Below are 6,000 nucleotides of genomic sequence, written 5' to 3' on the forward strand. Positions count from 1 at the left end.
ATTTTATGTATAAATAAAAGTTTGGCTAAATTTCATATTGAAATAAAATTGTGACGAAATTTTCTATAGAAATAAAATTTTGACAAAATTTCCTTTAGAAATAAAATTTTGATAAAAATTTGAGAAAAATTTAATATAGAAATAAAATTTTGAGAAAATTTTTCTATAGAAATAAAATTTTGACAAAATTTTCTATAGAAACAAAATTTTGACAAAATTTTCTATAGAAATACTATTAATGACAAAATTTTCTATCGAAATAAAATTTTGACAAAATTTTCTATAGAAATAAAATTTTGACAAAATTTTCTATAGAAATAAAATTTTGACAAAATTTTCTATAGAAATACTATTAATGACAAAATTTTCTAAAGCAATAAAATTTTGACAAAATTTTCTATAGAAATAAAATCTTGACAAAATTTTCTGTAGAAATAAAATTTTGACAAAATTTTCTACAGAAATAACATTTTGACAAAATTTTCTATAGATATAACATATAAGAGATATAGATATAACATATAAGAGATAAATAAGAGAGAAGTTCACCACTGTGGTATCACAATGGACTGAATAGTCTAAGTGAGCCTGATACATCGGGCTGCCACATAACCTAACCTAACCTAACCTATAGATATAACATTTTGACAAAATTTTCTATAGAAATAAAGTTTTGACAAAATTTTCTATAGAAATAAAATTTTTACGAAATTTTCTGTAGAAATAAAATTTTGACGAAATTTTCTATAGAAATAAAATTATGACAAAATTTCCTATAGAAATAAAATTTTGATAAAAATTTAATATAGAAATAAAATTTTGATAAAAATTTAATATAGAAATAAAATTTTGAGAAAAATTTAATATAGAAATAAAATTTTCTAAAGAAATAAAATTTTGACAAAATTTTCTATAGAAATACTATTGTGACGAAATTTTCTATAGAAATAAAATTTTGACAAAATTTCCTATAGAAATAAAATTTTGATAAAAATTTAATATAGAAATAAAATTTTGAGAAAAAATTAATATAGAAATAAAATTTTGACAAAATTTTCTATAGAAATACATTTTGGTAACATTTCCTATAGAAATAAAAATTTAACAAAATTTTCTATAGAAATAACATTTTGACAAAATTTTCTATAGAAATACTAATAATGACAAAATTTTCTAAAGCAATAAAATTTTGACAAAATTTTCTAAAGCAATAAAATTTTGACAAAATTTTCTATAGAAATAAAATCTTGACAAAATTTTCTGTAGAAATAAAATCTTGACAAAATTTTCTACAGAAATAACATTTTGACAAAATTTTCTATAGATATAACATTTTGACAAGATTTTCTATAGAAATACAATTTTGACAAAATTTTCTATAGAAATAAAATTTTGACGAAATTTTCAGTAGAAATAAAATTTTGACGAAATCTTCTATAGAAATAAAATTTTGACAAAATTTCCTATAGAAATAAAATATTGATAAAAATTTAATATAGAAATAATAATTTGAGAAAAATTTAATATAGAAATAAAATTTTGACAAAATTTTCTATAGAAATACAATTTTTACGAAATTTTCTGTAGAAATAAAATTTTGACGAAATTTTCGATGGAAATAAAATTTTGACAAAATTCCCTATAGAAATAAAATTTTGAGAAAAATTTTATATAGAAATAAAATTTTCCATAGAAATATAATGTTGACCAAATTTTCTATAGAAATACTATTGTGACAACATTTTCTAAAACAATAAAATTTTGAAAAAATTTTCTATAGAAAAAAATTTTGGTAACATTTTCTATAGAAATAAAAATTTAACAAAATTTTCTATAGAAATAAAATTTTGACAAAATTTTCTATAGAAAAAAAAAATTTTGACAAAATTTTCTATAGAAATAAAATTTTGACAAAATTTTCTATAGAAATAAAATTTTGACAAAATTTTCTATAGAAATAAAATTTTGACAAAATTTTCTATACAAACAAATTTTGGCAAAATTTTCCATAGAAATAAAATCTTTAACAAATTTTCAATAGAAATAAAATTTTGACAAAATTTCTTATAGAAATAAGATTTCGACAAAACTTTCTATAGAAATAAAATTTCGACAAAATTATCTAAAGAACTAAAATTTCGACAAAATTTTCTATAGAAATAAAATTTTAACAACATTTTCTATAGAAATACAATTTTTACGAAATTTTCTGTAGAAATAAAATTTTGACAAAATTTTCTATAGAAATAAAATTTTGACAAAATTTCCTATAGAAATAAAATTTTCAGAAAAATTTAATATAGAAATAAAATTTTCTATAGAAATAAAATTTTGACAAAATTTTCTATAGAAATACTATTAATATAGAAATAAAATTTTGAGAAAAATTTAATATAGAAATAAAATTTTCTAAAGCAATAAAATTTCGACAAAATTTTCTATCGAAATAAAATGTTGACAAAATTTTCTATAAATATAACATTTTGACAAAACTTTCTATAGAAATAAAATTTCGACAAAATTTTCTATAGAAATAAAATTTCGACAAAATTCTCTAAAGAAATAAAATTTTAACAAAATTTTCTATAGAAATAAAATTTTGACAAAATTTTCTATAGAAATAAAATTTTGACAAAATTTTCTATAGAAATACAATTTTTACGAAATTTTCTGTAGAAATAAAATTTTGACAAAATTTTCTATAGAAATAAAATTTTGACAAAATTCCCTATAGAAATAAAATTTTGATAATAATTTAATATAGAAATAAAATTTTGAGAAAAATTTGATATAGAAATAACATTTTCTATAGAAATAAAATGTTGACCAAATTTTCTATAGAAATAAAATTTTGACAAAATTTTCTATAGAAATAAAATTTTGGCAAAATTTTCTATAGAAATACAATTCTTACGAAATTTTCTGTAGAAATAAAATTTTGACGAAATTTTCTATAGAAATAAAATTTTGACAAAATTCCCTATAGAAATAAAATTTTGATAATAATTTAATATAGAAATAAAATTTTGAGAAAATTTTAATATAGAAATAAAATTTTGACAAAATTTTCTATAGAAATACTATTGTGACAAAGTTTTCTAAAGCAATAAAATTATGACAAAATTTTCTATAGAAATAAATTTTGGTAACATTTTCTATAGAAATAAAATTTTAACAAAATTTTATATAGAAATAAAATTTTGACAAAATTTCCAGTATAAATAAAATTTTGACAAAATATTCTATAAATTCAATTTCTATAAAACAATTTACATGTTAGGTCATTCTAACAAAGTTCATTGTGAGTAAGTTCTCCCTTTTTGTAAAAGTAGTAACTTTCCCTTGTTAGGCAAGCTAAAATCGTTAATATAATCATTGCAAGTCAGAAATGCTAACCATTGCACCACGGTGACTCGCATATGATATGGAAAAAATTGTCGTATAAATTGTAACAGTAACGGAGATGTATGTGTATGTGATTGTGTGTATAAAATTATCTCATATCCCCTAATTTGTTAATATGATGATAGTAATTAAATTATAGTTACTGTGATAAATTCTCCTAAAAATTAATTGGAATATAAAAACCAAAATTACTTCTGAATTTATCTTCCACATGTCTTTTAATAATAAAATCATAACGAATTATATATTCATAATTAACCATATCATTAGAACATTCTTGCTATGCAAACATGTCCTAATTACTACTTAACACAATGTAGATGCCTGAAGTTTTACAATATTTTCATTACACCAATACCGAAGTCTATTAGCATAGTAATAAACATACTCCATTACTATGTACTTATCTGGGAAAATGTTTAAACAATTAAACGAATACACACATAACACACGTTCGATATCTCAAACCAAACGAAAGCAAATCGAAATTGTGTAGCAAACTTGATGACAACAATCCTGGGGCTTAGTATCTCCTGGCAATTGGATTGGGAAGTCAGTTTTAATGTCTTAATTATTAAATTGAATTAAAATAATAGAGTACGGGTAGTAGGTGTAATGGCAATTGCCATGAATTTGATAACCCAATGATCATCGTGCTATACCAAGCATTCAACCACAATTTTTTCATCCTGAGTACACATTGACATCTATAGCAGCCGGTAGCAATTTGATTTTTATTTTCCAAAAACCACCTTAATTCAATCATCACGTGCCATCATCACCATAGTCATAGTCCTGTAGCTAACTCAAGCTTTAACTTCATTGCAGACTAGATCGGTGGTTGTTTGGGTGGGGTAGAGCTGAGTAGCACTTTTAACCCTAAAACCTTTAAATGTTGATGTCAATGAAAGCAATACGTGTAGCAATGCTCTACTTAGTGGGGGTGAGTGTTTTATGTTGAACTAGTACAACCACTACATTAACATCTATCGTTTTGTGGGAACACGAACACAAAACATTTTTGAGAGCTATAGTAGCAAATGTAAGCTCCAACAGAGATGTGTGTAACAGACCCACACTCACCAACCAATGTATACGCATAGACATACACACACACCCACACACTCCGAATCATAACAGAGCTGTTCAAACACTCCATTTACTAGTGTCCTCGTCTATATCTCTGTCCTTGTAAAATGAGCACGTACTCATGTAAGTTACATGTTTTTGACGTTTTAGCTGTTACTCTTGTTGTTGTTGTTGTTTCACCAACGCTATGGTTATCAGCTGAAAACTATTCGTTGGAGATGGGGATAGCTGTGAAATCGATGTTACTTCAAGCAGCGAGATGAATTGTAAACTAAATGAAACCGCATTTCCGTTTAGGGAAACTTAAAACCTAATCAAATGCTTCAAGAATGGATGAACTAAAATGCTTCAATTGAGAGCACATATGTATGTCTCTGCATTTGTTTTAAATTTTTGAAAAACGACTATTTTAAATTTTGAAAAAAGTAGAATTTCGACTAATTGAACCAATTAAAAAAATTATTGAAAGGGAAGAAAATATTGATTAATTCTTTAATAAAGAATATTTTCAATATCCAATTCAATTCTGAGATAGATTCTATCATTATCGTGATTGAAACAATTTCAATTTAAACAAGTAAATAAATTCTAAAGTCAGGCGGGGCCGATTATACCCTTCACCTCTTTATTGATCTACATGTTCGCTACCATCCTTCAAATTTGTAGGGTTTATGTTTCCATATACATTGAAAAAAATATTGTCGTGAGGTCAAAGATTTCATGTCTTTAAAATACGAATGCAAATTTTGCTTAGCATAGAAGACGCATTTCTCTAAAATAAAGTTATTTTCCTTGTCCACAAGTCGATAAACTTTTCAAGAAGTCGTATTGTCCTTATAATTAAGTGATTTGACTTAAAAATGGGTATCTTAACATGAAAGAAAAAAATTATAGGCTAAGGTCAACTTGACTTTAATAATTCAGAAAAATTCTTTAAATTTAATGAAATTGTCTTTAAATTTGTTGTCTTTTTGTATCTTGACTACAAAGCAAAAAATTGTTCAAATATAAGACATGTTTTTCAAAACTTTATTTTAAAGAATTTTTTTACTTCAAACATAGCATAATTTCTACTGGAAAATAAAGTTGCCGTTAACTCGTTTTTAAAGGACTTTGATAACATATGAAGAAAAAAAGCTGAGAAAGCGAAAAATTAAAATTTGCTTCCTAGAAGCAAGTACACAAAACCTAAATTTAAAAGAGAATTTTGTCTTAAAAGTATCCTTACTTGTATTCTCCGCTTCTTTGGCTCGGAATCAATACCAAATTTTTTAAAGTAAAATCAAAATCTTTGGAACCGAGTATGCTTTTTTTTCAGTGTATATTTATTTAAATCTGAAACGACTTAAGACTTCTTACAAAATCTCTAGACTTCAGATTTAAATCGGCTAATGTTAATAAATCGGCTAATGTTAATAAACAACAAGTATATACGGCCATAAGTTCGGCCATGTTGGATACCATATACTAACATCACGTACCAAATTTCAACCGAATCCGATGAAT

This window comes from Haematobia irritans, chromosome 3 (genome assembly GCF_050003625.1).
Source record: "Haematobia irritans isolate KBUSLIRL chromosome 3, ASM5000362v1, whole genome shotgun sequence".
Lineage (NCBI taxonomy): Eukaryota > Metazoa > Arthropoda > Insecta > Diptera > Muscidae > Haematobia > Haematobia irritans.